This window comes from Grammomys surdaster, unplaced genomic scaffold (assembly GCF_004785775.1).
Source record: "Grammomys surdaster isolate TR1022 unplaced genomic scaffold, NIH_TR_1.0 98, whole genome shotgun sequence".
In the NCBI taxonomy this organism is placed as follows: domain Eukaryota; kingdom Metazoa; phylum Chordata; class Mammalia; order Rodentia; family Muridae; genus Grammomys; species Grammomys surdaster.
Genome location: NW_021604577.1, coordinates 10,543,916 through 10,554,022, shown reverse-complemented (window position 1 = coordinate 10,554,022; position 10,107 = coordinate 10,543,916).

Genomic DNA, 10,107 nt, shown 5'->3' with positions numbered 1-10,107 from the left:
TTGATCTTAGCCATTCTAATTGTAGTACTGTGGAATCTCTGGATCATTTTGATTTGCATTTCCCTGATGACTAAGGATGTTGAAAACTTCTTTAGGTGCTTCTTGGACATTCAAGATTCCTCAGTTGAAAATTCTTTGTTTAGCTCTGTACCCCATTTTTAATTGGGTTATTTGGTTTTCTGGAGTCTAACTTTTTGAGTTCTATGTATATTTTATATATTAGCCCTCTATCACATGTAGGGTTAGTAAAAATATTTTCCCAATCTGGAGGTTGCTATTTTGTCCTATAGACAGTGTCCTTTGCCTTACAGAAGATTTTCAGTTTCATGACATCCCATTTGTCAATTGTTGCTCTTAGAGCCTGAGCCATTGATGTTCTGTTTAGGAAAATTTCCCCTGTGTCAATACATTCGAGACTGTTTCCCACTTTCTCTTCTATTAGATCCAGTGTATCAGGTTTTATGTGAATGTCCTTAATATACAGCAAAACAATAGACAATATCAAATTAAATGTAGAGAAACTTGAAGCAATCCCACTAAAATTAGGGACAAGACAAGGCTGACCACTCGCTCCATATTTATTCAATACAATACTCGAAGTTCTACCTAACGCACTTACACAACAAAAGGAAGTCAAAAGGATACAAATTGGAAAGGAAGAAGTCAAGGTATCACAATTTTCAGATGATATGATTATACATAAGCGACCCCAAAAATTCTACCAGAGAACTCCTACAGCTGATAAACAAGCTGAGCAAAGTGGCAGGATATAAAACTAAATCAGTGGGCTTTCTCTATACAGAGATGAATGGGCTGAGAAAGAAATTAAAAAATAACACCCTTCACAATAATCACAAATAATACAAAATATCTTGGTGGAACTCTCACCAAGCAAGTGAAAGAACTGCATGACAAGAACTTCAAATCCCTGAAAAAAAGAAATCGAAGAAGACCTCAGAAGATGGAAAGATCTCCCGTGCTCATGGATTGGTAGGATTAACATAGTAAAAATGACCATTTTTACCAAAAGTAATCTACAGATCCAATGCAGTCCCCATCAAAATTCCAACTCAATTCTTCATAGAAATAGAAGGAGCAATTCTCAACTTCATATGGAATAACAAAAAACCCAGGATAGCAAAACAACTCTCAACAGTAAAAGAACTTCTAGGGGAATCACTATCCCTGACCTCAAGCTGTACTATGGGCTCTTCTTTTAAATGGAAAAAGAGCTGGAGCAAAGAAAGGCTGATGTGTCTCAAAGACAAACAGTCTGCTTTAAATTGAGTTAGCAGGTTTCTTTCCCCCATGGTTCAAGCTAAATGTGCTATTACACTTCCTGACCAAATTAGTGTAGATCATAAAATTATAAGGAAGTAATATGATATACCAACTAAATTAGCTACAGTTAAATTTGGCTAACGTAGAAAACATGAGGATGTCTAGAGATATGAGTTTGGCTTCTTTGAAACAATCCTAGCAATGGCCGAGTAAGTCTGGTGGCTACAGGTGTGCATACTCAATGCAACAGGTAACTGTGGGACAGCAGTTCACTCAGACACTCACATAATAAACCTTTGGCATGAGTCTTCATGATTTTTGTTATAATGATAACTAGGTAATATTATTTTTTTCTGGTAAAGATGGTATGATTAAATAAAGCAAGACCAGTTTCAATCAAATATGGTATAGTCTTCAAAATTTGGAAACAGGTAATCTCATTTTCCTTCCTAAAAATTAAGAAATATATATATCATTTATCTCATCACATCAGCATAAAATGTTTATCACTCAGGGCAACGCAGCAGAGTGGATAATTAATTTTTTTGCTGCCTAAATATGCAGCAGCAAAAAAAAGTATGGCCTGTCACTGGTTTGCCATCCCTTCAGTCTCTTCTCTATTTTTAACCCTGCATTTCTTTTAGACAGGATTAGTTTTAGGGCAAAAATTTTGTCAGTTAGTGTCCCCATAACCCCTGGGGGTCCTGTCTGGCTACTGGAGGTGGTCTATTCAGGTTCCATATCCCCTCTGTTGGCCATTTCAACTAAGGTTGAATCCACATTGCTTCCCGGGAGCCTCCCCCAACTCAGGTCTCTGGCACTTCCCAGTGATCTCCCCCAACACCTAGCAATTGCATTATTTCCATTCATTCTTCTGGCCTTCTGGGCCTCTCTCCTGTTTCTCCCCATACCTGATTCTGCCCCCATTTCCCTCACTCCATCTCCCACTCAGGTCCCTCCCTCTGCCTTCCAGGACTATTTTGGTCCCCCTTCCAAGTAGAATTGAAGCAACCTCACTTGGGCCTTCCTTCTTGTATAATTTTTTGGGGGACCAGTTAGGTGTATCATAGGTATTCTTTACATTTTGGCTAATATTCACTTATCAGTGAGTATATACTATACATGTCCTTTTGAGTCTGGGTTACCTCACTCAGGATGCTATTTTCTAATTCCATCCATTTGTCTGCAAAATTCATGATGCACTAGTTTTTAATAGCTGAATAACATTCTCTTGTGTGAATGAACCACATTTTCTGTATCCATTTTTAAGTTGAGGGACATCTGGATTGCTTCCAATTTCTGGGTATTTTGAATAAGGCTGCTATGAACATAGTGGAACATGTGTCCTTGTGGTATGTTGGAGCATCTTTTGGGTGTATGGCCAGGAATGGTATAGCTGAGTCTTCATGTAGAACTGTTTCCAGTTTTCTGAGGAACCACCAGATTGATTCCCAGAGTGGTTGTACCAGCTTGCAATCTCACCAGCAATTGAGGAGTGTTTCTCTTTCTCCAATCCTTGCCAGCATGTGGTGTCACATATGTTTTGATATTAGCCATTCTGATTGGAGTAAGGTGGAATCTCGGGGTCTTTTTGATTTGCATATCCCTGATGACTAAGGACATTGAGAATTTCTCTTAGTGTTTCACAGCCATTCGAAATTCCTCTGTTGAGAATTCTGTTTAGGTCTTACCCCATTTTTTAATTGAGCTATTTGTTTTTCTTGAGTTTAACTTCTTGATTTCTTTGTATATTTTGGATATTAGCCCTCTATCAGATGTAGGATTTGTAAAGATCTTTTCTCACTCTGTACGTTGTCATTTTGTCCTCTGCCTTATGGAAGTTTTCAGTTTCAAGAGTCTCTCTCTCAGTTTTAAAGTCTGGGCCATTAGTATTCTGTTCAGAAAATTGTCTCTGGTATCAATTCATTCAAGGTTATTTCCCACTTTCTCTTCTATTATATTCAGTGTATCTGGTTTTATGTTGAGGTCCTTGATCCACTTGAACTTAAGTTTGTTCAGGGTGGTAAATATGGATCAATTTGCATTCTTCTACATGCATATCTCCAGTTAGACCAGAACCATTTGTAGCATTTGTTGAAGATGCTTTTTTTTCCCCACTGTATGGTTTTGACTTCTTTGTCAAAAGCAAGTGTCTGTAGGTGTGTGGGTTTGTTTTGAGGTCTTCAGTTCTATTCCATTGATCAACCTGTCTGTTTCTGTACCATTAATATGTATGTTTTATCTATTGCTTTGTAGTACAGCTTGAAGTCAGGGATGGTGAGTCCTCCCAAAGTTCCTTTACTGTCCGGGTTATTTGGGCTATTGTGTTCTGTTTTGTTTGTTTTGCTTTTCATATGAAATTAAAAATTGCTCTTTCAAGGTCTGCAAATATTGTGCTGGAATTTTGATGGGAATTTCATTGAATCTGGAGATTTCTTTTGGTAAGATGGACATTTTCACTATGTTAATCCTACCAATCCAAGGAGAACTGAGATCTTTTCATCTTCTGAAATCTTCCTCTATTTTTTCTTCAGGGACTTGAATTTCTTGTCATATAGGTCTTTCATTTGCTTGGTTAGAATTACACATAGGCATTTTATATTATCCGTGGCTATTGTGAAGGGTGTTATTTCCCTAATTTCTTTCTTAGCCCACTTATCATTTATAGAAAAGATTAGTTTGAGCTAATTTTGTATCCTGCCACTTTGCTGAAGTTGTTTATCATCTGTAGGAGTTATCTAGTAGAATTTCATCCATCAATAGTAGGCCTGTTTTTTTTTAAAAGAACAGTTACATAACAGAAATATTTTTTTAAATAGCTAGTAGTCAATTCAAATATATCTATCTGTCTGTCTCTGTGTCTCTCTCCTCTCTTCCTCCTACCTCCTTTTCTCTTAGAGAGAATATTTTGTCTTGTCACTCCAAGAATGATAGGTAATCCAAACAAAGAAGAAAAACCTTTCAACCGCTTGAAGGTGCTTCTGTCCAAGACCTTAAAGATGCTTCCGTTATTCAATCCTTTTGGATGCCAGTCACATTTTTGATTCCCCTGGAATTTCACAATTCCAGCATTTTACCAGCTGTCTCAGAGTTCTAGAGCAGCCATTACCTCCAGGTAAAACAGCCTAGCTCTAGTATTTTCTCCCACTCAAAGAAAAGACAAAACAGAAAGCAACATTACAAGTTACATTAAATTGTAATATATAGACGTAAAACAACCAGGGATGCAATTTGCACACAATTAAGTAGCACCAAATACATTCCAATGAGTGCATTTACAGAAGATAACGGCAACGCTCAGTGAACATGCTGCTTGCTAATTCACTACATAACTTGGACACCAAAACATAAAGTTCTCTTTAAGTGCATTGAATACAAAAACCAGCAAAAACATATGCAACCATCAAACAAAGCCTGTCTTCTTTGTAATGAACCATATAATTACCCAGAAGGCTAATGCTACTGGGAAAGAAACACATACCTTCTAACTAAGGTATGCAGATCAACCACAAAGAAACAACTACAAAATGATCTCACAGCACAGTTGCTTACAGGAGGGCGAATAGGATTTGCTTTTCTTTCATTTTCCTCTCTTTTTTTTCTTTTATCTTTTCACTTAAGTGGGAATAACATCAACTTATTGAATACACAAACCACATGTTGAATGCTAGTTTCAACCAGTCTAATTAAAGGTGTAAGGACAATGGAAAAATACTATTCCCCTGCTATAATAAAATGCTGTTTCTTTTTGTCTTTATTTTGCAGATAGGAAGCCTAAGGGATGCACTGTCATGAGGAACATTTTCTTGTTAAAAATATTCTCATTTAGAACTTTATCATAAAATAAACGAAAATGAGCAGCAGGCAATCTAGAAGTTCAGTCCATCATACATGCATAAATAATAGTGTCAGTGGCACGCCTAATGAAATATTTCTCTTTGAGCTGGGCCTTGCTCATGGTTGTGAGCTACATATAAGTATGATATGCAAACCTTCAGAAATATGTAATTCTATTTAAAGTGTGCTTAGCATTAACTAGGCAACCTGACTTGGGTATTACTCTTGTGTACACAGCAAGTTAACACATTAGATACAGTCACATAGACCCTGCATTCAAACAGGAGCACAGGCTGAGGAAGAATACTTATGTATTCATTCTCACTGATGTTGATGGAAAGAAAATCACTGTGGTCCATTCAGGTCTGCTCCTCCTGCCACAATCTGACAGCCTCCAGCTTACACAAACAGAGTTTCTCGTTTAGTCTTCTGGCTCATTTTCCCCTTAAGAAGGATGAGCTTAGATAATGAATAAGTTGAAGTCTGTCTGCATTCTAATGACATTATAGGGTTACAGGGATCAACAGAGGTGGTAGGCATCCTCCTAGTTGGGTATTACTGAGCATTTGAGGTTTTTAAGCTATGAGAAACCCCAAGGTTGAAAAGCATCGGTATATGTGTTAGACTGAGTATTTCCTAATTGCTAGTTAGAGATAAATTGCTTTTTAATTTACCTTTAGCCTTTGAACTGAGTCTCTTAAAACACAATTCCATCCAGAAATTACCTATGAATTACCTATGTGATGGTTTCATCTCCAGGGCCTTATGATCTAGAATCAATCATGAAAATAAAACGTATACACAACTCCTATTTGTCTTTTAAACCAGAGTCTTAAGTTTTCCCTGTAGGAGGAGCTAAGGTGGGAGGAGTAAGGAGAGGAAGAGGAGGAGTAAGGAGGAGAGGAGGAGCTAGAGAGGGCAGAGATGTAGGAGCGATGGAGGCAGATGTTCAAGTGTCTGTAGCAGTCTAAGGTAGTTGGTATGTCTAGGTTGGGTATTGTGTTACGATTCTGATTGTTACTGATCATTACCAAATATATAAGCTTTTGGATAATTTAGGCATTAGAGTCTCATTTTCCTACTGGGCCCTTGTGGATGGCTGGATGGTCTGGGCAACGCCCAGCCTTGTGGAGAAAGCATGGGAGATTAGCAGAACCATCTCCCACGCTGGCGTCTCGTGGGTGGCAGGGCTGGTGTTTCTGGCCGGCCGGTTCTAGATGCGGGATGCAGGTGGCCTCAGGCCGAGAGACATGGTGATTGAGGTAGGCAGAGTCACTGCAGCGTAGATAGTCGGCATGACCGGTGGCCGTTTTAAATAATTACTACAACATTTTCCCTCATACACCACCTTGTATTCTAAGAAATTTTTAAGCAATCTCAATAATAGATATATACATATTAATAGATATGTAATGAATAAATTTATTTTAAATAATTATGGTTACATATGATTTTCCTGTTTATTAAAGATGAAAGAAAATTTGCATACTGACAAAAATGAATGTATATGCTTTGCACAGGGAAAATTAAATCTTAGCTGGATATTTGATATTGTAGTATGTAGGGTGTCTTTAACAACTTTCAGAGTGATGTAATTTTAATTTTGTAATTGCTAATGCTGAGAATGCTGCTTCACATAAATATACAGTAAAAACTGACAGAAGCACATTTGCCAAAAGTTGAAAATTCCAAACAAATCTCAAGTTAAAATTTATTTAATGATTTTAATGAAATTCAAGTCAATCCCTCAAATTAATTTTAAAAGTAAAACACTCTAACACTGTAAACTGATTTTATACTTAATTAGAAATGACAATAGGACGCAGTAAATGCTGTTTTTCATAATTAAAAACCATTATGTTTCTATAGGAGCAGAAAACTTTGCATATACAATAATAGACTTTATCTTTAATGTGAGCTGACATGTTTCAAGAAGTATTCATTGGCATTGCATGGCAAGATGACATGTGTAAGGAAAAGTGTACATGTGTGTTCAGAATCATGGCTCCAGAAGTCAAGCAACCCAGCTTAGAGACTTCTGCCCCAGAGCCATTGACTCACTACATGTTTTGTTTATAATTAATGTTTGGCCATTGAACATTCAGAAACCTTTTACTGTTTTCATAGTTATTGGACATTCTACTCCAAGATCACAACCCACACTTTAGAAAGGTACATGGTAGAGTATGTTAATTAAAGTGTGCCCACTGCAAAGTCACAGACATGATTACATAAAGTAAAGGAGAGACACATGATTTCCTCTAATGATGTAATGTTATAACCATGGGAAGGAAAGTAGGACCATTTTGTTTGATTTTTCTTTGTGATCATCTTAATGTGTTAAAATATGAAAGAGGCGCATAATTCTTTTACTTAAATCCCTCAAAGCCACATTTAATCAGATATTCAAGAGCATTTTTTAGATGAAAAGAACTATATTGAGGTTCGTTTCAACTGTTGTTTGACAATAAATTCATTTATGAAGTAAATTTAGAGGTCTTTGGGAGACTCACAGAGACTTTACACATTTTATATTTTCCTAACGGACCCATGATAAACTGTTTTCCCCAATCCTATGGAACTCATCATGAGTTACAGCTTCCCCTTATCAGCCTTTCTATTTTATATTCATTTGAAGAGTCAAAGAAAAGTCCTTATATATTTTAGACATGGCTGAATTTCTCTCATTATATGTCTTTCCGAGGGGACCATGACAATCCATTTATCTCACAAAATGAATCATATGAATGAATCTGTCACTGTGAAAGTACTGCCTCCTTCTAGCAAAGGAAAAGTGTCTCTTTACTTTAAAGCATTAATGTCAAGCAGGAGTCACTAAGAGATTGGTAATTATTTCAGTAGAGTTAGGGAAGGAAAATTACCTTGACTGCTGATACCAAGCACCATGAGTTAGGCTACGCTTCTCAGGTTAGAGCCACATCCACAAAGTGACTAGATTGCTGTCATTTAAGGAATTAGCTACAAATTCAGATTAATCTCGTTCTATCCCTTTGGCTTGATAATTCATTACGATGCATTGGTGAGTGGATGAAAATTCTGTTAAACAAAAAGGATGCAGATCAGAAGCAGCCATGAGAAACTGGCCGTGATGTTCACCTTAAGTTCATCTTGCTCCTTTCCCTGAGAAATCATGTCACTCCCTGCCACATGAAGGTGTGATCATATAGACGTTCCCCTTGGGGAGCTAGAGGATTATTCTTGGGTTTCAGTATTGACTTCATCATTGACCCAGAGGTTGAACTCAATCTCCAGCTGTTCCCCGGAGAACATGCTCACACACATGTTACCCACTGCCCTCAGTATCTAAGCCTATGACTGTTTTCTTCCTGGAATGTCTATAATCATCCTGAATCATATTGCTAACATAAACTACTTAGAGACCCAGCGTGAATAATAGGTAGATTTCTATTGTTTACAAAATAACCAAGTTTTCATCTCCCAGGAATGGAGGATAAAAGCTATCCAGATTTTATATTATATAATAACCTATGAAAGCACTTGTGGATGGGCCTGGTGCTGTTTGTATTTTAATGCTAATTCTGCTCTCCTGGGAGGGGCTGCAGACAAGGAGTGAGTCACATACTTAGGTGACTACTTGTGAACCAATCTTCTAATGAATAAAGGAGCCAATCAGTGGCCCACGAGGAAGTGTGAGGAAGTTGGACGAAGGAAGAGAAGGAGCAGGAGAGAGTAACCTCTCTAAGGAGGCAGTTCAGTTGGGCAAGTGAGAGGGCAAGATGTAGCCATGTATCTCCCAGTTTATGGTGAATCTGCCAGGATTTGATTTAGATTTAATATGGCTTACAAGATTAGCATTCTAGTTGTGTCACCCAGAGATTGAGTTATCATTGTTTCTGAACTAAGTTTGAGTGGTGTTTTTCTTCTCGAAGCGACTCAACTGAGTTCAAAAGAGAAAGGTACCGTCGGTGGCAAAGCATGGGTTTGCACCACAAAGGCAGTGGGGGTTTTGAAGCACGGGGCTGGTTTGGTAGTGACACGCCAGAGGGAACTTAGTGAATGGCTGGAGAGATTTTGGAGCTCTGGTGCCATGTGGCCCTCCAATGCCGGCAGTAGAGCGGGAACAGATGTTTGTTTTTAATATTCCCGCAACAAACACTTGCCTTATTAAACAGCCCTATAATCAATTTTTGATACTTTGGTTGCACTAGTAATGTAGTATTAAGGCAACACTACGCCTAGTCTTAGTCGATTTATCTATACTAAAATCAGGCAAGATATAGTTAGAAATTTCCAAAAATAAGTACAAGGTTTTCTATCAAGAAAACTCTTATTATGAAATTATTGCTCCAAATATGTTATATAGATCCTAGATAGGCCATCCGTTTCTAATGTGGGAAATACTGTAATCATGTTTGAACAATTTAAAATACATTTTATTTTTCTATATGAATATATAAAGCATATTACCTATTGAAAGAACTAAATGACTTATTAAACCATAAAGCTTTTAAACATTTACATTCATGTAAATATGAAAGCTCACCAAAAAGCATACCACAATGAGGTACATGTATTATAATGTGTCCGAAAATAATATTGAAACTCACATAGTAAGTTTTGATTGGTTTTAATTTCCTACCCATTTGCCTTCTCCGTTGTGTGTATTTAGTCCCTTTGTTGATATCCAACAGAAAGATGATATTTGTCTGTGATAACTTTTCCATTCCTCCAGTAAACACATGCTGATACATCTTGTATGTCAGGCACTAAGAATGCTGCAAAATACAGAAAATACATTATCTCATGTGAGTAAATGATGTTCTATGTGCAGTTCTATGTGCATTCTTTAATTCTGACACTTAGAAGGCAGAGAAAGGTGGATCTCCATGATTTCCAGATAGCCAAGGCTACACAATGAAACTCTATGTCAAAATACAAATAATACATACTATATATAGTTACATTGTGCTTTAAATGTTAAATCTCTGAAGAAATTTAGGATGGTAG